At 42.0% G+C, this 27,402-nt stretch overlaps 1 long non-coding RNA gene across 4 annotated transcripts in view; it reads left to right on the forward strand.

Moving 5' to 3' along the window:
- Positions 1 to 24,127, forward strand: part of LOC105665970 — a 33,061-nt gene extending 8,934 nt beyond the window's left edge. The window contains exons 3-6 of one of the 4 annotated variants that reach the window (XR_007224797.1): positions 18,159 to 23,178; positions 23,254 to 23,450; positions 23,616 to 23,780; positions 23,860 to 24,127. This is a non-coding gene — a long non-coding RNA (uncharacterized LOC105665970). Of the gene's footprint in view, positions 1 to 18,158; positions 23,179 to 23,253; positions 23,451 to 23,615 lie in introns of all 4 variants that reach the window. The other 3 variants (XR_007224796.1, XR_007224795.1, XR_007224794.1) reach the window with 3 other exon arrangements.
- The last annotated feature ends 3,275 nt before the right edge of the window (positions 24,128 to 27,402 follow it).

A 27,402-nucleotide genomic window follows, 5' to 3' on the forward strand; every position in this document is an offset into this window, starting at 1 on the left:
TTATTCGCCTAAAATGTAAATTACATGTAATGCGTATTCTAGCGTATTACGCAGTCATCATTATATTTAATTGCTGTGTTCGTCACCATGTTGACCTCCATTACATATGTAGTAGGAAAGTAATAGAAAAAGTTCTACCAAGAATTGCGATATTTACATACATTTATGAAACGAGGCTATGAATTCGCAACAAGACTGTAAAGAGACCTTGACGCAGAAGATATTTCTTAATCCAGCCATTGCCAGAGTCGACATAAGTTAATGAAACTTATGTTTTAGCTACCACATAAACATAACAGATCCACAAAGCGAAATTATAAGTTGCTATACATTTTTCTTACGCAAAAAAAGGTTTTATATAAATTGTAGTTTCTCTTAATACCGTTTTAACTTGAAATATTAGAACAAGAATAAGGTACAATAGAACGATACATTTTCAGAATGGTATCGATTCTGAATTTGTACCGCTACATTTAACAAGCACCAGCGAGCCGAAGATACATTGCACAGTGATGTATGGCATGCTTGATAAACAGTCTATTGAAGTCGCTGTTTCTGAAAATACCTGTATTATTCAATACTTTTTTGCGATCTAACTGACCATAAGCGCCCTTCGATTCCTTTTCCATTTGCCTCTAACCCGTACAAACATTTCGGATGAATTTTAGAAAAATGTTCTCTCACAGAAATTCTACATGTACAACGATGTTAACTTGGTTTAACGCATTTCAAGCTTCAGCAAGATTGTAAAACAGATAAAACACCGTCAGAGGAACGAAATCGTTTGGAATATTCGTATTGTTTCAATTCGAGTGAGCAGCGCGTGATCGAGTTATTTGATTTACTGCGCGTTTCCCAGATTCGTCGGAATTTGTCGTCGATTTGCGAGATCGCGCAGCCGAACTGATAAAGGCTTAAATCGTAGTGAACCGATAAGACCGTTACCGGCGTCGTTCAACGCATTATCATACGTGGCGTCGTTCGACGCATTATCATACGTTGCCTCGCGTTTATTGAACAAAATGACGATCGAGCTGAAATTGATTGCTATCGTCCGCGAGAAGCATTAATAAATGAAACCTATTAATATCTATACACGCGACGTTTGCCCGTATGGTATATTAATTTTATTTAATAACGGTCACGCTCGGAATTTTGAAACTTAAAAACGTGGGAAGAAGGCACGGATTGTAATAGAAATTTATTCTAGCAACAAAATGAAAATACGACACGTAAATGCGGTAATATAATATTATGGAAAATACGAGGCGTGTATTTACGTGATTTATTCGATAACGAAGTTCGAAATCGAAATTTATATTACGCCCGGGGTGTTCCGATTGCAATTGATTAACGTATCACGTGCATCGTGCACGCTATCCATTACAGCTTGCTCGCTGCTTGATACGACCACAATGACTGACCGTGAGCACCCGCCTATCGTTTAGCGGTGACGTCTCGCCAAATTACTACTCAACATGGTAACTCTTTCGAAGAATTCATTGGCCAAAATTCTACGTAACTAGAACACAGATCCTATAATTTATAACGATAATTCACAATTCACTTTTCGAGTAAAAGACGATATAATGTCAGAGTATGAATAAAGATTAAAATGTAGCTATTAAGCCTAGAAATATTTTTGTAAAAGTATTTATAAGTCTATAGTATTTTCAAGGCTAATAAAACCTGTTGCAATAACCAATTTAATGCGTGCCATAACTACTGAAAGATAATTAAAAAATACGTTTACATCCTTTTTTCGCTTGTAGAAAAAATACAAGAATTTATCTTTATTGGTTCACTTCCGTCGTAAAAAGGAAAAAACAATAACTAATTAAATTTTCTGTATTTTTATTTTTACTTTCAATGATTGTAATTTTTATTCCCGCTTATTAATCGTCGAAAAGGATTTCGCGACTCCGCGCCAGTGGCGCGTTCGTCACGCGAGTGAACACGGGCGCAAGCAATTAACGGATTTAAATGGGGAGGTTCGCCCGTGCGGAACTCGCCGTTGTTTTGCGTTACAATTTGTAAATTGTAAATTCGATCCACGCGAACTCACGTACACTGTCGCGACCGTAAAACGAGATAATTAATGAACACGATGAAACGGTAACATCGGAGGATTCAGCCCGACGATATTCCACGGAATATTTCGAATATCGCCGACTATCTTGCAATCAAGATACCCGATACGTTGACGAGTGCAACATGGCCAGAAACAGTTTTCGATGTAATCGTGATACCGTGTCGGAAAACGATTAATCGCTCGAACTAAATTCGTGATAATGCTCGTTAAAATTTATACAACGATCTTACGATGAAACGGTTATGTTTTTGTGTCTCGAACGATCGATGTTCAGAAACAATGTCGCTATTGGTGTAGGTTTTACGAACGTCAGTTTTAACGTATTGGATTCGATAAGGGAGCTTTTGATGGACGATTACTTTGAGGGCGCAAATAAATCCTGACTACAAAGTCACTCTGCAGCACTCGAATTTATCACTTGCACTCAATCTCGGTTTACAATTTGTTTTCGTTTCTTGGACCACTTGCACGTTGCGTTTTTAACAACGCTTCTATTCTGGTTGCTATGGTGTCGATTTGAAAATTGAATCTCTTTAGTGAGAAATTCATAAACGAGGAAGATAATCATTTATCTTTCTGTAAGAATAATAACCATTTGTAATAGAATTATTTTTACGGTTGAATTAAAGTAAACCTAAACATTTAAATACATATATGTATATCAGTACTTTTTAACCCTAAGGGTTAACTAAAAAATCGAACGCTCAAGAAAAAATCTCTCTTAACTCAGTATCAAATCTCATACGACGAACGCTCGTAAAGCATTGTCGAACACGAACACTCGCAGCTTTATTGTCAACGAGTCCCAAATAATTCAAAATCGAAACATCGAGATTCGCTATCGCCCGAATCGTATATTCCTGATATAAACTTGGTACAGTGTATTTGAAGAACGTGCGCTTAGTTGAACAGGGCAGCACTCGTCAGCTATCTTCACCGCTGGTGCAGGACTTAAATCCGCACAGCGTGGTACGTGCAAGCGCTAAAGACGCTCAATGGAGGCATTGGAGACGTGGTGTAAGTAACGATCATATTTTGCTGCCATAACGGAACGTCGCACACACACGGGCCCCTGAGTATAAGCGAAGGTGGTGGCGATATCGCTGCCTTTTATTATTGGCGCAATAAAACCCCCGTAACCGAGTAATAATTTAAGAGTCGAGCGCCGTTCAGCTAGCACCTACGGCGCCGCTGTCGACTCTACGCTCCGACTAGACGAGCTGCCAATAAGCGAGCCTGTGAATCCTTTCGGCTTGTATAACGCGAGCTACAGTGACTTTTTACGAGCTTCCTGGAAACGATTTAAAGTCGAACGACAGGGCTCGAACGTGAGCTTTGAGAGCTCGATCGTTGCAACGTGTTTGACTCATAAGGCGGGTGTAAGAGAAGGTTTAGTGAAACGGCGACGACAGCGTTGAGCTACGTCGTAAGAAGGTTTCGTTCGTTGAAAGTTTCGAGTGGAATAATTCAAAATTGGAAGGGTAAAGTTCTAAAATTATTAGCGAAGGAAAGTTTTGTGTATCGATTTCCAATGTCAACGATATAATACCGCACATTGTAAGGGAGCAAAATTGTGTTAATCGATGAATAGCAACATGAAATCAATATGCTTAGTTCTACGAGCTTACCCTGATATTCCTTCATAAATTCTACTATCTTCCGATACTCTACTCTTCTTACACCGTTTTATCTCGAGAAACTTTAAAAGCATGAAATATTTGCTTTCTGCAGTTCACGTGAACGTACTTTTATTTTTCATAAAACTATTCGAACTATATCAAGCAACATAAAATTGTGAATTTAATTTTTTGTTCGTGTCATTCATATATGAGTCAGAGTTTAGATCGTTGTACGCTATATCTGACGAGTTTAAAGGTTGAATGAAGCTTGTAGATCTATTTTCGATTAACCTCAGTCTTTCTCGCCAGTCAAATTACCACAACGTTGTTCAAGTCACGCATCTTCAATTTTCGAAAAATGATTGATCGTGGCCCAGGATGAAACTCGTCAAAGGAGATCGGAAGTCACCGTGTCTTTGTTCCGATCCGCCGCGAAGGAGCTTGTTCATAAGTTTTCTGGGACGTAGCGAAAATCGATCCGCGACGACGAACGTCTGAATAAGCGCGGACGACGTATTGTCGAACGCTGGAAGAATAAGGGAATTGTCGTTAGTCCGTCGGTAACACGGTTGAATTGTGCGCTGGAGAGATCGAGAATAGATATCAGGTCAGACGTTCGGTGTAACGAGGTTTTCTGTTATCGAGCCTGAGATACCCCTGTCTACCTCGCGGAGGCAGACAGTCGGTGAAAAACGTCGGTGAATACCGGTCGCGATGCATTTCCGTGTAACCGTGTCGGATGGGGACAGAAGCAAGGAAAACAGAGTCACTCGGGGGAAAGTGGATCCTTTCTTCTTCGGTTCTGTCCTGCGCGATTCCAATTTTCTTTTCTTCATGTAGCAATTGGTATTTCGGTTAGTATTTGCGAATCTCTTGAACGGTCGAGGTTTTGTCGCGTTTTCTCTTATTTCTTCTGGAGAGTAACGATATGTCTGACTGGATGGTCAAACCAACCTTAGCCATAAACTACATCATCTTCTTACCATACATAGGGTGTTACAAAATATATGTCATTTATCAAGATACAAACAATTTAATTTTACGCTAGAAATATACCAGTATCAATAAGTTAATGGACGAACTTTTCTCTTTGTGTTATTCACATTCCATGTTTCTTATTTTAGAAATCCTATATAGATCCTATAGTATTTGTTTCGGTTCCAAAAATTCGTAACCACATCTTTGAAATATCTAACCATATAAAACCAAGTAAAGGTACGAGAATGCATTGAAACAAACCCGTGGCCGTATAATAAATGCAAGTGGAAACTGAAACGAAACAAATAAAACACAGCGGTAAAACGATTTTTTATCTCCATCGAGAAAAAAATCGTCTTTGCACCTTTTTCCGCATCCAGATCGGAGTTTGCAATGCCTGCGAACCACTTTCGCGCGATATGGTCGATGGACCGACGTTTTTGCAGCTCCTTTTTCCGATAATTAATGTTCGTCGGTGCAGGCCGAAGAACGTGGATGGAGGACAAATGCGAAAGAGGAGGCGAGGCCAGATTAATGATAGTTTTACTTGCAGCCATTGTAAGAACGATGGATTTGACGCTATCAGGGGTGCTAAGGATACCAGCTGGAGGAAAGAAGCGAAATTTATTAGTCGAACGTATCCTGCCTGAAACCAAGATTTAATATATTCAACTCTGCCAGAACGAATTCCAACTGAAATTTTATTCGTTTTAACGTGGCGCTAATGTTTTTTGCGATCAACGATTCCAATGCAATCTCGGCCGTTTTACCAGAGCGTAGCAAAATCGCTTCCGGTTCCAGAATTTAGAGCCGACACAGAACCAAACAGAACCAAGTTGAAAGGATTTTTTTATAGTCTTGTAAAATCGGACCAGATCTAATCGCGTGGAAGAGAATAACAGTAAATTGGAACGAACATTTGACTCGATTTTGACCTGATTAAAGTCCATCTAAGACCTTGTACAATCACGCCGTTCTGGATCGATGTACATACTTTCGATACGTGACTGTTTTCTGTGTAATAAAAGCAAGTCCTTTCTGTGAAACTCATCGTTACTCTTCGCTTTTCGGTCAGATAATCCTGTTTCTCTATCGATCGCGAGGACCGGCTAGTTTCGTTGCAAAGTTTTCTAAATAATTTTACTTGCAATTCACAAAGCGTAACGCGCAACAATTATAAGAGAAAAATGCATTTATCTGTAATTCTCGTCGATTTCTTTTCGCAAGACTTTATACGTAGAATATACCAAACAATTTCACATCAGACTATGACCAACCTCTAGCACGGAGCTCAACGACCCCAACATTATTCTCACAATTGGCTCGTATCCCGCGTCTCATATAATATAAACAACCATTTAGAAAATCGTTTAGGGGACCCATACATAGCGGCTACGGCCGCGAAAATTACATCTCGGGGTTAGAGGAACAGAGAACAGAGAGTAGCCACGTCGATACATCTGAGGGAGGCTTAATCCAACGCGAACCGACATAAACCACGGAACTTATATACCGTCGTAACGTCATGCACCCGGCACCCTCTGGAGCTGAAAGGGATTGGATGAGAGTCGACGCGGGATCGTGCCGGCAGGAAAAAGACTGGTTCTCTCGGAAACGTGCTCGTCGTGACGAGCTGCTTTTCTTTTCTCGCGTTTCCATTTTCCTCTCGTTGTCCCTTTTCCTCTCCACTCCGACCTCCCTTCTTCCCGTTGTTCCACGTCTTTTCACAGCAACGATACAACGCAGTTACGACATCGAGTCGAAGGAGCATTTCTCGATCGATACCTGGCACTGTTTATTCTTGCCTTACCTCCGACACGCGGGAAAAGGCAACTGGGTGACGTGAGATGCAGCCTGATCGAGGGGTGGAGGGCGTCGAGGCTCGTGACACGGTAACGACAATATGGGAAGACTGGTTAAAATCGGGAACGCGAGGGAATCACGATGACTTTCGCGTTGTAGACCGACGCGTCCTGGTCGCGGTGAACCCGAGGCGACGTGGCCTCGTCGAAGAAACGCATTTCCGTCGAGTTCGAGGACCCTTCTTGTCGGGGGATTTTAGCGTGGCCTGACATGCGGAGAGAAAAACGAGCCTCGGCCTCTCGGTGGCTTTTTCGAGGACTATATAGCTCGTTATTTATTGCCCCGTCGCGTTCGGTAAATTATTTTCACAGATCTCCCCACGAAGGAACGGGCGGCCGAACACTGTGGAAATTGAGCGGAGAGATGCGGAATTTCACAGAAACTCGTCAACGAACTCGAGCTAGCCGTAAACCGGGATTCAAAATTTTGCAGCTACGGGTGGGAGCGTGTTGAAAATTGTTGCGTTGTGTTGGAAAGTTTCGGATGAACGTTGGGGAATTTTGGAATAATTGTGCGGGCGATTTTGTGCAACGCATTTGTTGGGAAAGTACGGGTTTAACAAGTAAGGCAATTTGTTCGCAATGTTACACGTGTTTCTGTGAACTGTTTGATCCCTGTTAACCCTGTTGAAGTCGCAATTGATTTGGTAGATACTACACGCGAAATTGTTCCTAAATATTTTTTTATTGCTGAGATAGAATAATTGTTATTTTAGCCATAGTTTTTATGGAAAAATTGCCATCAATTGCTATATAAAAACCTTTAACAATTTTTAGAACAGCGCCTCTACAGGTTTAACAATTCCACTATTAAATATTACAGGGGAAAAACATGATAGGATTGATAAGTATATTTTGTTGATTAGATAAAAGAATTTTGATACGACAATACGAGTAAATATCAAATAAATATCAATACGAAACTGAATTTGTAAACGACAATACCTTAAAGGAGCCAATATTCGCTCTTATTTGCATTTGAAGCGGGAACTCAATAAGCTTCGTGATAATCGGGATTAGAACCGAAACTGGCTCTGGAGGTACGAATACGGGTACTAGAAACTTGGGAACGATACTTACGCGGCATCTCGATTTTCACGATATTCACGTCGATTTGCATTCGTTTCAATTAAGTAACCTTTGCCAAACTATTTGAAATCGGCTCGATTCTAATCCAGCTTCACTAGATGGTTTCGTTTGCATAACCCTGCCATTGTTCCCCGCTTTACATGTATAATAAGAATATCATAAAAAGGAGAGGAATAAGTCGGATGGAAAGAGTCGACGGCGAAAGTGGAGTGGAAAGCAGAAATAATGTGTTCGAATAAAATTTGCAAACGAATCAAGACTGCCGCTCGTTTATGTTCCCGGCTGTGCGCGAGACACGGAAAAATCGCAAGATCCAGGAGGAAATATTTGGCTGCGAGACAATCAAGAAGGAAAGTCTACTTCGTGGAACTAAGGAACGAGGGAATAATAATTTAATTTGACTCTATGTTTTAAACACGCTACTGATTTCAAGTTGAAACATCCAAGAAACTCTTCAAATATTCTTTATCGCGAATTAAGCAAATCGTCAAGCAGTTAATTATTAATCTTCGAATAATACACTTACAGGCAAACTGTTTTAAAATTGCGCGAATTACGGTGATCGAGATCCCCGCGCCTCGTGAAACTGCTCTCGATACTTCTCATAAATATGTAATTTACCCTGCTCCCGTGAGAAATACTTCGTTTAACATTGATTCGACCAAGCAGCGAAGATAATGTACCAAGAAAATCGTCGACTTTTCAACACCTTTCGACCTCATCGTTTATTCAATTCCTTCGTGAGTTGAAACGAAGGAAAAAAGACAAGGAAGGCATACAAGAAAAACGAACAGAAAAGTACACAGACTTGCTTTACATTATTCAAGAAAACCGTTCATCCGTCCGGTATACTTTGACATTTTTCATTGCGTTTCCGTTATATTCTCCTGCTGAAAAGGACAAATTATTCCTACGACGAATTCTTACAAAGGAACCACGAGTTGCGAACTACGTAATTTCTCGTTGACGAAACGTTCGACACGGTGACGCAAATTGCAACACGTGCTTGCAACACACTCTCCTTGTCTCGCGTCGAACTCGAACACGTGCTTCTTGTGGATTGCATTCGAAGCACATAAAGATGGCCCGTTGCGAAAAGCCGACGCGACGTCTCCTTAAACGTCGAAGTAAGTTGTTGCGAGAACATGGCGGCTTGCAATGCGCACTTTCTCTAATTACGTTCTTGAATGATCGATTTTAGCTGCGAAAGTAGTCACGTATCGCGTAAAACGGTATTCGATATGTTTCAACGATGATTGGATCGCGAGAAACGCGGCCGATTAGGTGCCGTGAAAATTGACGGGAATGATATCATTTTAATGGCGTGCTATTCGCACATACGATTAATCGGAGATATCGTGAATCCAGCGTGTCATTAGATTGTTTGGTAATTTGTTACGCAGATCGTTCGGCTGCGACGCTGCATTCACCGATGAAATTAGAGACTGTTCTTTGGAGTGAGATTGAAAAGGGTCATATGTATTTCATACTCGTACATAGAGAACTATTTTAGAAGTATCATGAAGCTATCGTGATGGCATTGTTATGTAAATAGTCACTGTTGTTTTCCATTCAGAGAGGGGAACTACCAGGAAGTAACGAACTTGGAATATCACAACGCGATATCGAATTCTATTAGTAGAAACTAATAATGAAAGAGTATGTATAAGTGACTCACGTATATAAACGTAAAAATATTTATTCCGTACAAGCTAATGTCATCGCATTCACATACTACTTCCGTCATTTATCATTTTTGCATTTTTCAAAACGTGTTGAAATGTTTGAGATTTCCTGCGTTTTCTATTTTTTAAGTTAGGTTATATTACACAATTACGAAGCAATGACTAAATATTTTAAAACGATCAGAGAAGAACATAGATGGGACAAGGAAAATTTGTTCAATTTCAGAATGATAGATAAGACGGTTAAAAAAGGACAGCATAGCAAACGCAAACGTAAATATAACAGAAAAGTACAATACAATTTTAATCGCGGAGCAGAAACGTGAACGTTGGCCATTCTTCGAGCAAGTGAAGGCTTAAACTAGAAGCGATTGTCGCGTGACAAACTAAGGGTGACAAACGTCGAGTACCCGTGTGCTGGCAACTCGAATTTTGCGAACTTGCCGACAACTAGTCCCGCGAAATTAATTGTTGGTTCGTGGCAGGGCACGTTTATGAAAGCGCCGGACATTTCCAGAAAATTTACGTTCTTAAGAATCGATCAGCGGTTATGGCCGCAACGAGTGGTGTAACGCTGCCAACAAACTTCCTCGGGAACGTTTTAGCCGTTCCCTTTATTTGGACGATCGTTCCGCGACGCATCGATTTCGTATTAGGGACGCGTTAACGCGTTGCTTAACGTTTTTCCGATCATGAGACCGTTTTGCTGCGGTAAAAGTTGCTCGAGCGCGAAGCGTTTCGTGAGTTATAGCTGCCATAGTATGTCATTTGTTGTGTGTATAGTTCGTTTAAAATTATTAAATCCATAGGTGAACATAGCGTAAGGAATCGAAATAAATACAAGAAATGTTCCGGTTCTTTTTGCACAATTGAATTGATATTAAATTTTACAAGTTACAAGTTCCAGAAGAGTTACTAAATATCCTTGCTGAACATTAACAATCTTGAAAACGGTACAAATGTTGATTTAAAAATAATGTCATTTAATCAAATGATAACACTAGTCAGCCTATTTTATTTTGTTTCCTAATTAAAAAATCTCATATTCTTCTACTAAATACAGAGAACGAAGAAAGATACCATCACAGAGTAATACAGAGCACAGATGAGAAATCATAGGTATTCAAGGTCAAGTTAATCCGTTTCACTAAATTCCAATCTTTAATTGTCTAATTTAATAGAATCGTGCCATGTATCGCAACTATTTCGTGGTCACGTTGTAGGACCCTAAATGGCATTGTCCAGAGTCACGCGCGACCATCTGTTTGGCGAATGCGGCGCAACATAATTTCTACGGCATGCAGTGCGCCATAAGCGTCGTCGAATTCTCGTGCGGTAAGCGTATTATCATAAGCCATAAGGCGCTTATCCAATTGCCGGCCGATGCAATTACATACATCACGATTACCGTGTTCGATGCAGCTCGTTAATGTCTGCTTCGTGACACGTCGAAGACGATGACGAGGAAAGGGAAACGAGTGCGGAATGAAGTAAGATCGACAGATAAAAAGATGGATAAGGGTACTTGAAACTGAGGGAAATGAAAAGTAGACGGACGAGAGACACGATTCCAGAGAAAGGGAGAGAAGGTTCGATAAAGAGCGAGGATGAAATAAGAAACATTTCGAGCCCGAAGACGAGCAGACAAGGCGTAGCGTTTCGTTCGTTTGACGGAGTGGAGCAAAAGGGGGCGAAAGGGGGGGTCTTCATTACGCCCTGAAAGGCTGCCGTTTTAAGAGCAAACGAATAGGAATAGTTAACAATGAAACAGAGGTGCCTGGGAACGGAAGCTAAAAAGGAAGAAAATTTGCACTTGATACCGGTCGGAAAGAAAAGGTCACAAATTAGAACATCCTACGTTTAATTTAATGACTTCTAGAGCACCGATCGTGGTTCTCTTTTCTCTCAAACGGAAAGTCGAATCGATTTTGGAATTGGTCGCCAGCGGCGCGATCGATATTACGATTACATTCATGACAATGAAATTGTACAATCAATAAGAATAGCTGCTTATGCATCTTTTATTATACGATATATAAAAAAAATCATATACCAAGAGAAGTTCATTCGAGAAAACAAGATTTCCCCCTAAGTCCCCTAAACGTCTCCATTTAAAAACATTCTACCCTCCTGATCTACGTAGTAGTGAAGCTAACCATTTTTCGTAAAGCACGTTTGTTTGACAAAATAATAAGATCTGCGTAAATCGAGGCGGCGATTCGAAGCGTTCCATCCAGTCCAATATCCAGGACATTTTTGCTCGCGACGATATTCCACCGTGAAGATTATTCCGGCGGCAATCGCGCGAGATTTCCATCCATAGAATAACGTTTATACCGTGGAAGGCAAAGGAAGGGAGGATGGAATAGTGGGGCACCCCTTCGACCATCATCCCTCTGCGAATCCACTGAACGAACGACACTAACGAAAGAGAGAACGAACGACCGTTTCAACCAACTCGCTTCTATTCCTCCTTCGAGACAAGCCGACGAGCGCCAGTTGAATCGTGAAATTTCATTCCCGTGCACATCCTCCACCGGTCGAGTCGTGAAATTTCAGTGGTCGACACTGGCGGACAGTTTCGCGACGGCACAGACGGGAAATCTCCGTTCAAGTAGCGTATCGCGCTTACGTTCGTCCTCGTCGCGAACCTCGTCGTGAACGTTTCCATGCAAATTGCCGCGAAACAGTGTAATCCAAAATTGAGAAGAAGGGTAAGCGACGCTGCTACGTGGTCGAAATGCTGCGCGTATGTGAATGCTCGCCACAGGGTGTCGCAATAATTATGGAACGATGAGCAAGGAATGATTCTACGCGGAAAGATAAATGGAAAATATATAGAACGTAGTTTTTCAGAATATGCTTCGTTTTTAGGAAAGTCAAGCTGGAAAATTTGTTACGGATGAGTGAACTTGGCTAATTCTTGTTTGAACGGCGCGTACAAGTGAACAATTAGCAAGATATTCTACTTCTATGAAAATCAATCAAAACTGTAAAATAACGTTTCTACGATTGATGCTTCGTTTTCAAGTAAATGGGGATCGAACATGCTTAATCGATAATTGACTTACACGCATTCGATTTTCTCGAAAACGAAACTTCCAATGAATAGAGATTCGATTCTACACTTTCGACTTGTTTTTCACATAGAATTTTGCCAATTGTATTATGGTTACGAGAACACCCTGTATATTCGCCTACACGCCGATACTGAGGCCCCCAGCGGGGACTGTCCCATTCGATAATGGGGGAAACTTCAGCATTTTTACCTTATGCATTATGGAGAAGTCAGTTATTAGACGCAAGGCGAAGGTGAAGAGAGACAAAATCCATTTTCTATATCCCTTCTTCTGCAGCGTGTAACCCTCGATCGGCCCGTGGGCTTTTGTTTCATTCTCTTTCTTCCTCCGAAGGAAGAAAGAGATCAACCGGTGTTCACGAGGGCATACGTGATACCAGGAATACCAACGAAACATTTTCCGTCTCTATCTCGCCTCGGCTAGATATGGATTTCCAATTCAGCCAGATATTTTCAATATCGTTGTCGCGTCTATGGTATCCAACGTTCTCTCCACCAACGATGTCCTCTCTTGTATTCTGGCCCGGGACTTCGAACGAATCGTGACTTTGTGAGATACTCGAATGACTTCGAGACTCCTTGACTCTTCAGCAACGCGTGAATCATAATTTTATGTTCTGTTTTTTGATCGATCGTCGAGCTTATTTGTAAGAAAACGTACAAGATTCTCTTTCGAAGACAAAATAAGACGATACGAAAGTTCGATGAAAGGAACGCTAATGGCGCCGTGAAACTCTGCAACCTTTGGAACTCGAGCGAAAGACATTTTTTGCTAGATAGACGAGAGGCAAGATGAAATTTCTACATGAACTTAACCTGTTCTAACTCACTTCGGCGAATCCAATGAACTGGAAAACGACGACAAGAGAAACCATACAAAAATACTCATATTGGAACGTATGGTCGATCCCCCTAACAAAGTCGAGGGTTGCGAGCAAATCAAGCATGAAGTTCTCTCATTGCAAACGAGAAACACGAATATCCTTCTCGTGGTCAAAAGTTCTTGCATTATTGATAATTCGATTAAACTCTACAACCGCGCGACTCTAAAACACGAAACAAAAATCCGTACGCTGAACGAACGCCCTCGAATTTAACCGTGAAATCAAAAAGAGAAACAGGGTAGAGAATGTGGTAAAAAACTGTCCGGGGGAGTACACGAGTCAGTCGGTGGAAAAGACGCAATCAGCGACGTCGTCGAATCGAAGCTATCCTATCGTCGAGACAGAATTAACGTTCTCGTGCAGCTAGATGGGCTTTAACCCGGCCAACAGAATAGACGAAAAACGAAGAAAGGGAAAAAGGTAGGAGGAACGAGGAGGAATGAGCAGGAAGGTAGAGAAAGGAGGAACACGTCGAGGGTGAGAGGAAGCGAGAAATTAGAGGAGGTCGCGAGCGCGAGGAAAGTGAGGGGAAACTGCGAGATACCTCATCCCCGTGAGCTTTCCAGTGCTTTTCGAGTGCTTTACGACGTCTGCCGGATAAGTACGTAGAGCGGCGCAGCCGGGCGTTCGCTATACCAAAAGTATATATCGTAAAGAGAGCGCTTTCAGGGAGTTAGATGTCCTCGACCAGTTCAATCAACTGTACGCCAGGCAACAAACCACTGCCGTTAATTGGATCGGAGCTCCGAGTCCTGGCTTTACGAGGCCCAATCGCGCCAAATTATCCGACCTGCATTTCTGGATCGGCCGCAACCGACGTCCTTCCCTTCCATCGTTTCTTCTCTTGTCCCCTTCGTCTGCGAGTCGACATGGATCACAGAACCTAGGAGTGATGTTGGATCTTTTGAAAAAAAAGGACAGAACTAAGAGACGCGGAAAATACGCGTGTTAAATTGGTGTGAAAGGCGATTGTATAATAAATATGAGGTATTAGTAACAGTTTCGTTGAATTTTGTAGTTTGGTTGTATCTAAGTGTATGCGTAATATCATCTTGATTGTTTTTTAATACAAATTATGTGTTTGGGTTGCGCATGTATACAAGAGCGCGAGATACAGTAATTTTAGAGAAGGGAAAAAGAGAAAGAAAAATTGAGAAGGAAGAGAGGGTGAGTTGCAGACTAAGAGGGTGCTAATGGACTCGTCAGTAAGACTGCTTACAAGGTTCGTACCTTAAACATCAGAATAGCAAAAAATAAGACCGGAGAATGTATTTATAGCAGAAAGTAGTGAGGAAAGTATTTTCAAAAATGTATATTTCCATAGAAGTATCAAGTTCGTTTTAAAATCAACTCCATTTTCTCAACAACGAATCATACTATCGAACGTTTGAACTATGATGACAAACGAATGAACCGAAACCACCGATCGGGATACAGTTTACGAACGATAGTCGGCGACAGGGTAAACAGTTCTCGCGGCAATCGGGTCTAATAGATTGAATTCCTGTCGGGGTTGTGCTATCTCATCGATCGATCAAAACGAGCAAGCGAATCACGTTAGCGTCTTCGAATCAGAACAGGCGCCAGTTCTCCATTTCTCTTCCGCTTTGCTTTTTTTTTTCGCGGCACTCGAGTAGACGCAGTACGAAAGCGTTTAAGTCGAGATGTTTATTACAGAGTTCATAATAGACTCGCTACAAGTTACTGTTTATACATTAGATTCTTAGAGCACGGCTGCGTGGTCATTAAACGTCAGTTAAATGAGCTTTTGCGAAGTTACGTCTGCTCGCGCCGCTTTCGAATCATTTTTTTTCCGCGTCCAGACTGGATGGAATGGGCTAGGTGAACGTAGAACGCCTAATTATGCCGGCGGAGAATTAAAATATTCTCAGTAAACATTTAAAAAAGTAAAATAAAGAAGTTTCCATCGAGCAGCAGCCTTTAATTACAACTTAGTTCGCTCTTGCTTCGCGCTGATGCACGCCGCGTCTTCCGCCCATCCGCCATTAATTTCTTCCTGTTTCCCTCCCGTGATCTTCTCTTCGTTTACGTTAATAAACGTTTCTTTTTCTACTCTCCGCGTTCACTTTGACTTCCTACCTTTTACCGCCGCGTCGTTTACTTCATCGTTAAAAACGTTTCCTCGCAATATCACGTATAAACGTCGCACGCTCGTTTACTCGAAAGCCTCTCATCTTCTTCGTTCTACTGGATTGCTTGATGCCACCGCATGGACAAAATTAAGTTTCAGAGCTAGAATCGAAATGATTAGCTAGACGTTGGATATTTAGATCTAACGAAAACTAGACATCGGTCGAGGAACACATGATTTTTTAAGTCTTGCAATTAAACAGAGTATTTGTACCATCTTTATGAATTTGAAGATCTTCCCTTTGACCGTATCAATGAATGGAAACTAACATTTCATATTCAAGAATAAATTCTACTTCGGGAAATGGAATGATCGATATCTGTGAAATATTGTAGCTCACGATAATTACGAAAGAATGTATTTCGTGTCGTTTCATTTAAACCGTGTTTCCTCACAATGCAACCACTGAACTTACTTTTTTGTAACGGGACTGCACTTTTTTGCGCTGCTTCTATAGTTTCTTAAAATTTATCGTGTCATCGACCGAGCATTTTACGGGCTGACTGCTATATGTCAACCTCGCTGTGAACGCGCAAGGCAGCCCTAACTCCGCTTTAAAAAGCATTTGCAAGCTGCAATAAACGGGAGATGGTATTCGGGAAACGACCATTGGGCACACGACGAGTACACGATTATTTGAAAAATTGTTGAATCCCGCCACGCTGTACTTTTCATTTCGAAAACCATCGTTCCTTCAATCGTGACATCGTGATATCGCGACAACTGGTTTATCCGATGTCTTTGCTGCGTATAATCCTCTGGTGCCTCATCAAAACCACTTGATGATGTAGAGAAATATTCAATTCGTCCTCATTTTTATCCAATTTTCAATGCGTTTGTTAAGCAAAATGTAAACTAAATAAAGATTTGTTTCATCTAGTAAATATTATAATACGTTGTTCTTTACTTTGAGAATTTTATATATATTTATATATATTTCTTTTCTGCGAATTTCTACACGTTGAAATTTTCTACAAATGTACAATCATCAATAGTCTAGTCACTAACGTTTCAGCGAGTTCTAAGATCAAATCGGAAAGCAGAGGAAACGAGAGAAGAAGGAAAAATTCCAGGACTTTATAATTCTCTACATTAAGCCCGTTTTGGTTGGCTGTCCGAACGTAGTCACTGTTATTTCCCCTCGTTCCAGGAGAAAAAGTAAAGCGCGTAGCGCGGAGTTCATAAGCCATCTCCCGGAGGCACGGTGTAAGCGTAAAGCGGAATAAACGTTGCCGCTACGTGTCCGTCCATGTGCACTGTTATATCGTGCTAACTTCGTCCCAGCGAACGTCCTTTATGGTCGTGCCGGCGAAAAGAATAAGCCGTTTCTGTTGATGCGACCACGGTGTCGTCTTAACGTTCTCGTGCCCGCCGTTTCCCCCAGGTTTCCTGGCTAAGCTCGTAAAAGCTCCCACCGTGAATCGTGACTTCGTTGTTGCGACGTGAGGGAAACGCCTGAGAAATCTCGCAACACCATTGACATCGTTATGTACAGGAAAGAGTGATTGGGAAACTTTGTTTTATATTAGGTATAACTGTCCTTTTGATAGGTAGTTAATGATGGAAATGTGGCTTTGGGGAGAAATAACTGTTATCTAGTATTCGATGAAGATAAATCGAGATACTACTTCCATGTTGATACCAACATTTGAGAATATCTGTCTTCCGCGAACAATTTTAAAATCAGCACAATGGTGATTAAAACCTTCAATTTTTGCAGATCGACTTTCCATTGGCCTTTCAAAGATGAATTTCTTAACACCATTAAGATGAAACTAGTATATATATACTATATAATTACCTCATAAATTATGCGATACTTATAAAAACAGTTCGACTTGATACGAACATCAGTTTCTTCCCCATAGATACATGGAGATCCATTAAAAATCGATGCGTGACACTTGGTATGGTCTGATAAGTGTCGATCGTGGCGTGGCAGACGAAGAAGAGCGGCGCCGTCTAGTGTTTCAACAGGACCGTTCGTCGGTTGGGTAAAAGGGGTTAGGCTAAGTGGCAAATACTGGATAGCGACGAGGTTCGAGTGGCGTCTCGTTTTTCTTGCCGGGCTGCCGCGATCGTCAAGGTGAAGGGGCCTCTCTATAGGTTTTCGGAAATGGAGGCTCGGTCATGATGGCGATATCACGCACGTTTCGAACCGTTTTCGAACGTTTAGCTTCGACTGGCGAGGTGGCTGCCGGATCCCGCGGAAGAAATAAAACGAGACCGCCGTCTGAAATCGTACAGGGAGCACCGGAAATTTCAACTCCCATTCGATTTCCGCCGCGTTTACGGCCAACCTGGCTCGTTATCCCCCGCGTTTTTATCTAACACGGCACGAGGCGGGTTTGATTTATTGCTAAATACGCGAGGGTCGTTCGGTGGCCGCTGCTGACTTTCGCCTCAACGACCCTTGCGACGATTGTATCACTCCTCCCCATTTTATAACACTTGCTTTATCGTGTATAATATATATTGAGTATTTAATTCAACGAAATTCTGTAACGATATTATTGTAAATGTATGGAGTACACGAAAATTTATACGGGAAATTTTTGTGAATGTATTATGCGAATTGTACGAGACTTTTTGAAATTTCATTAGTACTATAACGAAATACGATTATCGAAATATATTGATAAAATTTTTAACCGATCACGATGATAGACATCTATGTTCACTTTACTCTACTTATTCTAGATCATTTTCCTTTTACAGTAAACGGTAACGAATGGCAGTAATTGCGACCAAACGCGACTCATGTAATGAAACGAGAGTGGAATCGCGTAAAATTACGATTAAATGGTTATAAGACTGGTTTATGTGACCGATACCGTGGACCTGTCCGTTCCCTTTCGCGGCAATTGATTGCGAACGCTGTCGGCCGATCGGTATCGTTTTTATTTATGAATCAGGAGCCCGTTACCAGGGCGCAATGTAATGAAGCAATTGCCGCGTTCGATTTGCAATTTGTTCCCATTGCGATTTTAATCGAGATCAAGTACAATCTGAACCCGTTCACGCGGATACGAGAAGCGTTACTGACATCTCGAATATACTCGATTGCGCAAAAGAAGCGAAACGAGATGATAACGAAATCATCTGCTTTTATGTCGGCCTCGAGAATCGAAAAATGAAAAGTTTTTCAGAAAGAATTAATTTAAAATCGTAGATAGAATACTCCAGAAACCGATTATCGATGATTTAATTTTATCCATTCTGTATAATCTGCAGATTACTATCATGTGTTATTGATATCTAATCTTTTGAGTGACAAACTTTGAAGGTGGATAAATTAACAAACCACACGTCAGTGTCTTCTCCTCCATTTCGTTGAAATTATAAGAATAAGAATTAAAGGTAGATAAAACTCGTCTAATGGACGCATTGTATTTAACCTGGCTCCTAATGTCAGCCGCCAGAGATACGGTAAGTGACAGAATACAAACACGCTCGCACGAGCATCTAGATAACGCCATTTTCAGAGGAAACCTGGCCATTTGGAAGGAAGACACGGTCAATGTTAGCACACGTCACGTCCTCTGTCGCATTGCCGCCAGTTCCGCTCGTATCATGAACTGTCACGCCGGCTCTCCCGGTTATAAACACTTGGTGCGTAACTGCACACTTTAAAGCTGCAATATTCGAGGGAGGTAACAAGCGACTGAATAAACATCGACCACCTTGCTTCGCGTGCCATCCTTGTTTCAATTCTACTCCGGTAGTTTACCGCTATTCAACATCTTAATTTAATCCAGAACCGCGACATGTAACACGTGTCATGGGAAGTTCACGGCTGCAAATGTTTGCTTACATCGAGAATAATGGAACAATTTAAATTGGTAATATGTTTCAAGATCATCGTTTACGATAAAACAAAATGATGATCGATGAAAATAAAATTGATAGAAATTGATAATCGTGATAGAAATACAACGACAAAATATAGTCATACAAATTTACACTGTCTGCAACTTAATCGTCAAGCGTAAGAGAATCGATAGTTTCTGTATAGCACGAAGATCGAATCGTACTTCGCAACACGGAAGTTAGTATTCAAGGTCACAGGGGCTGGGTAACTTCAATGGTCGAGGTAGAGGAACGCGTGACTCGATCCACGGGGCTCGAGAACGTAATCCCATAGCAATGTTTGCCGTCCGTGACGCGATACCGATCGCGTCGTGCAGCCCGATGGAACGAGAAGGGAAAAGCGGATCGCGCGATGTTCGACTGTTTATCGTTGTTATTGTTTTTCGACCCTATCTCAGCCCAGCCACCCCCATCCCGGCGGAATCCGATTTGTAATGGAAATGCAATGTTCAATGCTGCTTTAATCCTTCGTCCGCCGTAGGAGCCTTTTGTAACGCGCTGCTTCCAGGGAAAAAACGGAGGAGACGGACGGCTTTAGAGATCCGTCATAATCGTTCTAGGACGATATTTATTTTTCGTACAAACGTCGCTGCTTGAGAGAGAGAAAGAGAGAGAGAGAGAGAGAGTCAACGAGATTTTTTGCGAAAGATTACATCTGAGTATTCGATAGCGCACACGGAGCGCCAACGACAAACTATATAAATGGTCACGTTTCCAAAAGCATTATCTCGTTCGTCGCTCGTGAACTCGCTCTCGCGGATGCAAAACTAACCCCCGTAGAAAAAACGACCAGAACAGTTTTCCACTTAACAAACGAAAACTTCCAACCAACCTGAAAATGTGCAAAAACGGGAAAACCACAAACGCGAATCTCCTCTCTACGCTCGTATCTTTTACTTTTTGCTAATAATTAAAAGAACGTAAGTATCGCCAGAGGGGTTGTTAAGCAATGGTTAGGAGTTCCTTCGCGAAGTAAGGGAAGTTCGGGCGAAATAGCGACTCGGAGTCAGAGTGGAGAGAGGCGGCGAGCGGAAGGGTGACAAATCAATGGCGGATGGTAGGGTAGGTAGCGGCATATGAGCGCTGGGCTCCTATCTTATCAACGCATTATTCAACGGCGGAGGCTGCTCGGGACTCTAACTGCCTGCATTTGCATAAATCCATAGATCTCCCGGACCTGCTCGGCTGCCCGGCCGTGTCTATCCATCTCTGGATGCATGCATACAGCAAATTACAGTGCCCGCAAGCGGAATTGTGGGTGGCGGACCCGTGTCCTTCCCCCTCTGCCTGCCCCCCTTTCACGAAAGGACCCCGAAGGGAGCCAACACGCTTGCCGGCTAGGTAAGGCCAATGGAAGGGGCTCGGTAACATTCACTTTGCCAGTGGCTTTGTATTGGATCGTTAACGACACCCCTTCCTGTGTACCTTCTGTTATCACCCTACGCTATCTCTCGTATTGTGCAACCTTCCTTTTCTATGAGTGTACTAGGACTGGAAAAAATTTCGTGCACATTTCCAGGATTCTGGGAGATGGATAATCAGCCACGCGTTTATTGGTTGATGACTGAGTCGAAGAATGGTAAGAAATACCGCGTAGGATCGTTTTATAGTTATGCACTATCGATCGAAAATTCCGTTACGTTAAGAAACTGTTCAGGGAAAAATCGAACGAGGTAAAGACTGTTGCTGCAAGAATTAAACGATAATAGTGAAACGATGTTGAAGATCGGCCATACGTTTTTTCTATTTTGCTCGAATGATAGTTTTGAGATTATTTGTCGGAATCTATGCAAACTTCATCTATGGAATCGATGCAAACTTTATCCTATTGGCAAATCAATTTCATGCCGATATAAGAAACTTCGCAAAAATCCAGTAACCCATAACAAAGAGTACCCGCTGAACCATTCACGCACTGAAATTGGTCGGTTACATTCGTTGAAAATTTCTCCACGAAAGTGGTCCGCGCGTTCAAACACGCGCGGGAGATCCTCGTTTATCGAATCCATTTGCGAGATCACGCGAACGACGTATCCGCGGTAAGACGAGTCTAACGGATCGCTAATCAGCAAGTGAAACAAAAGGATTTCCACGGCACAGAGGTGGCGGGTTTCCACGCGGATCTAAGGTCTCCCTCTCTCCCTCTCTCTCTATTCGTCTCTGAGAGGATTGCCGGGCCACTCAGCTACGGAATGGTTCGTTAGCAAAAGGAGACGAAACTGTAAGTCCCGGTGCAAATACCGTCGATTACGTGCTCGCCTGTACGATTCGGTCTTCGTTGAATTTCTCCGCGAACGGTATCACGGCAACACGGTAATATTTGCAAAGCTTTGTTATCCGACCGACTCACAAAACCGGCGATCGTATGCATTGCGATTCGAAAATTTATTCGTTCGATGAATAATTTAACTCCGGTTATCCCTATATCCTGTATGAATTATCGCGTCCTCGCTCTGTCATACGCGAATACCGTCGAAATTTCGTTTGGAAAACAACGCGAAGAAAAACGTTGTTGCCAGGCATAACTCACGTGGATAACGTTCTCGATAATGCCTTAGCAATCGAAAATTCAGATTACCTTTTTCATCGAGAATTCGAAGCGTTCAATTTCGTAAAACGAGGCCAGCTTTCAACGAACTTTTTAATAAATCGACTGACCCAATTTCTCTTGTGACCCGTGTACGCAGGAAACGGAACAATAAGCAGTATCATAGAACCGATCGCGTTGAAATCGCGCGGTAAAACCCACGGTACGGAACGAGACGGAATTTTTGACAAGGCTTTTTCGCCCGACCGATAAAATATATTCATTTTCCTATTGAATTCGCAGATAATTGGTGCGAGTCTGAGAGTGTCTGATACCGATCCCCGAGTTCTCACGAGTCGGGTGCAACGGACGCGTAATAAATTCCAGGTTTACCTATTCTGCTTGCGACAGGAATTATTCGGCGAGCTCGTAGGTGCACGATCGATTTAACCGGGCGAGGATGAAATACGAGAGACGCGCCAATTCGTTGCACCGATTCAGTCGTTCCTGTACCATTACCTGTCGATCCTCTGCCGATTGTTTCATCGACTTTTTTCCTGCCCCCGATTAAAAATTTCGAAAAATATTCCGCTAACGACTACGCAAACTCTATTAATTCTTCTAGATCGAAAGACTTTTTATACAGCAGGAGAGAATCTATTGCAAGGACATTTTGAAAAATTTGCATTTCTTTATGATGTAAAGATATGTAATACGATGTACTAAATATTTAGCGACATTTACAAAATCTATGACTAAATCATGGCAATCCACTGAACCGATCTTATGAACTTGGATTTAGAAAACATTACGCTTTACCATTTTCTGCCACAATCAGCAACGAGTTTCATCCGTAAGTCCACTTATAATCTAAAAGCAAGACTCCGGTGGTACTCGTACATCGATACAATAGCCTGAACGAGTTTATTCCGGAGGAGCCAGCTGCTCACCCTTAAAAACACCGTTGTCCTCTTGAGCGGTGCATCACGGACGCGTTATCTGCCGGCTGCTCGAACAACGATAGGGCAGTACGAGGGTGGAGAGTGCGAAGTTAAGTCGAGCCCTTGCTCGAATGTCTCTGACGGCAGCGAGACGAGTAGTTAATTAACACCTCCCGTTACCCTTACCCTTCTTCATCCCTTGCATCCGGTAGAGGCTAGCTTTTCCGCAGAACAGCCGCGGTGGCAGCCGCCTTTTTCACAGTGGAAGAACGGTCTCCTTCGCAGAATTCGCCCGCGTGGCTGGCTTTTTCAAAGCTGCCGTTACCCCGGCGAGAAGTTGGAAAAGGATCTCCTTCCTTCGTAATTTTTTCCGTCCTCCTCCCGTCGACCACGAAGACCGGTTGGTAATTAAGACATTCTGTGGTAGAAAGGAAGTCACCGGCAAGTCCCTGGATCTCATGTATTTTTAATTTAGATAGCGACCGAGAAGGATCTAGAGGAGGAGGATCCACCGTTTTGGAACTGGCGCAAAAGAGTCCGACGACGGGGTTTGATCGTTCAAGTGGTTGGTTCTTACACTGTCAGCGTTCTCTTCTTCTCCGAACTGTCGATGGAGCAATTTTCTGCGATTGTGGCAAAGTGGTGGAATTGCGAGCAGATCGTGCGATGTCGGTAAATGGAGCGTTTATTTTGTTGTTTGATTTAAACGAATGATGTAACACACAGTAAACGCTTCAATATATTATACATATACACACGATAGGTAACATTTATACATAACAAAATTTAGTAATATTTTTTTACGAAGTCTATTTATCTTAATACTTTCTCATATAGAGCGGGTGGTGTTCTCGCGAGGACTAGAAAGTTATCAAAGAGGGACATAAACGACGTTACGGCGAACACAGAGCATGCGCTCGGTAATATCTCAGTTGGATACAGCGAAATTTTCGTCGTTGTTGACCATTACGCCGAAGGATCCAGCATCGCGAATGCCTCGAGGTACGTCAGGTTATGTGATACCGGTAATAATTCTATGAATTACGAGCTTAACCCGGTCTGACCTCTCATTTTCATCAAGCCTCCACTCGCAGGGAGCTGTGTCATCTCGACAGGGCTTGTAATGCAAAGGTAATGATAGCGATTTGGAAACGGACGTTCAGATATATACATCCAGTTTGTTTTGTGAATTTTGTGGTCAGTGTTACTAGTGTTTCAAACAACATTAATACTCATAAAGCGTTACGAAGTTTTCAATTTCCCTGTAGTTCTTCTCATAACGAGATATAAATAGAAAATTCGCTAAAACAATTTACTGCGATATTATAAACTCGAAGATTGAACATTAATCTGAATCTATTTCCTTTAAAGACTTTTCGCTCTGTTACGGAACGAACCTCCAACCATCCTAAAAATTCCTCATATATTCGCATATGTCACATCAAGTAAGATAATCCTTCCATCTTACCGTTTATAACTCAACTATACCAAACCAAACGTCGGCGATTGTATCGATCTCTAACTATTCTCATCTTTACATCAACCCCAAGACTACATAAGTTGACGATAAAGTTCAATCAAGACACGACAGAAATAGTATCCAAAGGGTATCAATGTAGGAAACGGAAATGGATTTGGTGTTCATTGGTAATCAGCGATACGGTCGATCAATCATCAACCTATGGAGGGGTGGCAGCCAATGGATAGTCATTAATTAAAAGAGGAATTCGCGCGAATGAACCGGCAATGAACACTTGACCGGTCGACTGGATTCGCGGAACATCGTCCCGATTGAAGTGGTCCTCCTTCCCCCGAATTCGGCGATGCAGCGAGGTAGGACGGCGAAGGGTGAACCTGGAAGGTAGTGTCGGCAAGGGGTTACCACGATCGGCCCCCTTTCGGCTTGCACCGATCCGAAAACCAGCCGGACAGCTCTGCAATTTCGATGCTAGCCCTGTAATTTGATCAATTAACGCTGTACGGCCCTGTTCGCTTGAGAGTGTGGCTAGCTCCTCCCCTGGTTCGTTCTACGTGGTCAGGGGATGCTGCGAGTTCCAGGTATCGACTGTATTCAGGAAGTTCGATTATGGTCGCCGGTTGTGATCCAGTGTTACTTAGATGTCATTGGGAAATGTGAATTTTGAAGAACATATTTTGGATAACGTTAAAGATAGCTGTTTCGATTTATAGAAAAATGAAAGCTAGGTTTCATAGAAGGTAAAGATTTCTAAAAATAAAGGTAGTTATATATATAATATATAGGTTATATTTACTTACATGGTGTCGAAGCTGGATTCGATAGAAAATGAAGATTTCTAGAGTTAAGGGTGTAGGTTGTAGTTCGAGAGCTGCTTCGAAGACTACAAATTGGGTTTGGGTTGCGAGAGAGTTAAGAAGTGGGAGTTGGTAATTTTGTTAGAAACGCTGAGAGGGAAAATTATAACGAATCAGTTTAAATTCACAGAATAAATGAATATTTAAAAGAGGTAATTTTATCGAAAAGTGTGTTCGCTTCTTAATAGCGTTCCTTTCGCCATTGTTAACGCTGTAATTTGCTTCTGAAGGAACGGTGAAAAGTAAAAATACGCCAAACGTATTTAAAAGGAAGTTCATTAAAAGCCTGAAGCAGTCGTTGAACATTAGAGGTGGCGATTTTGGCAGGTTCGTTGGGAGCAACGTGCAAAGAAAAAATTAGCAAGATGAAAATTATTTTTACAGCGTGGAACGAGTGTAAAACAGAAACGTGCGAGCGCGCAAAGGTAAAAAATTAAGCGGGACAACTGGCGTTTCAGCGGAATATCTAGTTTAAAGGCCGAAAGCAACGCAGGCACAAATATGTGCGAATTTAATGGCAAAGGGATATGCGAATTCCCAATTAGCTACGTTAATTAACCGTCCATATCCGAGCGGCCGAGCCAAAAATGTTGCTTATTAACCTTGTCGAACTGACATTTTTTCGAAATTTCATTCCCTATGAAACGAGATCAAAATTAAATTTAAATAAAGGATTCAACGACGAAGATCCGAATTCTTTGTGAATCATAAGCGATTCATGAAACGGAGCGGCCATTAATAACGTTGGTATTCAAATTACGGAACGACATTCGCTCTTCGAAAATTCCATCGATCGATCATCGCTGAAACCGAAGGAGCGCGTCGCCGGCTCGGTTGAATACACAAATCTCGTAGTTAATAATCGATCGGCATAGCGTTAACTCGCCAGAATCCGAGGTAATTCACGAGATTTGTAATGTTCGGCTTTTCAAGCATTGTACACAGGCCGCGCATTACCGTCTCGTCGTTAGCAGGACGTACATGACGTCATTAGAACGAAGTGCTGCTTAACGGGTAGTTAACACATAATTACTGTGTACAACGCGCGCACGCGCATTGCAGTGGTTTATTTATGACGTCGTCATGCACTCCGCTCGCGCGACCGCCCAAACTAGCGCCCCGATATCAATCTCTCTTTGTCTGTAGAACATTGATTACGCGAATGATTTCCAACTCGAAATCGAATAACGCCGCAACAGCCAAGAGCACCTTCCTGTTTGAAGACTGAGATTCGCTCATACGAAATGATCATAACGAAAAGATATCGCGCAAATAAAGGTAAATTGTTAAATATTGGTAGCAAAGTCGTTGCAAGATTAACTTTAGGGATTGGGAAACTTAGTAGGAAGTTGTTGGTAACTAAGAGAAAGATGAATCGTAATTGAGATATATTCATGTTAATTAAGGTGTTTAGATATAGCGACGTTAATCGGCGGTTAACGGGCGGTCGCGACATTAAATTTAAACATGAAATTACATTTCGGAAACATATTGTTGGCCACCGGTATTACAAGCGAAACTCATTAAGTAGAACTTTTGGCAAAACCAAGGCAAACATTAGTAAAATGCTCGATTCTCCATCTGGATTAGAAGCAGTTATTAAGTGGAATTTCCTCGGCCGCGCGGGAAGTTCTGGAGGGTGAGAAACCACCATCGTGCAACGTTACGTTTCGAACACGAAATTCAAGAGTTATTCAGTTAATCGCGGCAGTTGCAAAATTCTGAAATTGCGGCTCTCCGCTCGTTTTCGTTCCGTCCGACGAGGATACGAGTATTTACTTGCCACAAGAATTAATTGTTTGTGCAATTTAACCATTCACATCGACAATACCGAATGACGATCTCTCTACGAGGAATGAAAAAAAACCGGCTGGAAGAGAGAAGAGAAGAAACAATAGGAACGTTAAATTCAAAAGTGCATTTCACGGAAGGATCGTCACGATGTTGAAGTCTATTTAAAAGCAGGCTTCACGCATTTCTGCAACGTTCAATATATATCCGGCATAGACAGATTCGCAGATTTTCGTATCCCCCGATTCTAAGTAAATTTACGTTCGAAGCGGAAAGATAGCAATAATTTAATGTTTCCGCATGACTATTTGGGCATGATAATTGGTTGCACCAAAGTATCTGTGCATGAGGGTCAGACACTGTAGGATGAGTGACATGGTTTCAAGCAGACCGAAATGCTCACGTCCTCGCGCATGAAAGCGATTTCAAATTCTGTCGAATTTTTTGTGTCGATTTAATTCGGTATTTAAGGTGATTGAACTATAATGATATTAAGGAT

This window comes from Bombus terrestris, chromosome 7 (assembly GCF_910591885.1).
Source record: "Bombus terrestris chromosome 7, iyBomTerr1.2, whole genome shotgun sequence".
Lineage (NCBI taxonomy): Eukaryota > Metazoa > Arthropoda > Insecta > Hymenoptera > Apidae > Bombus > Bombus terrestris.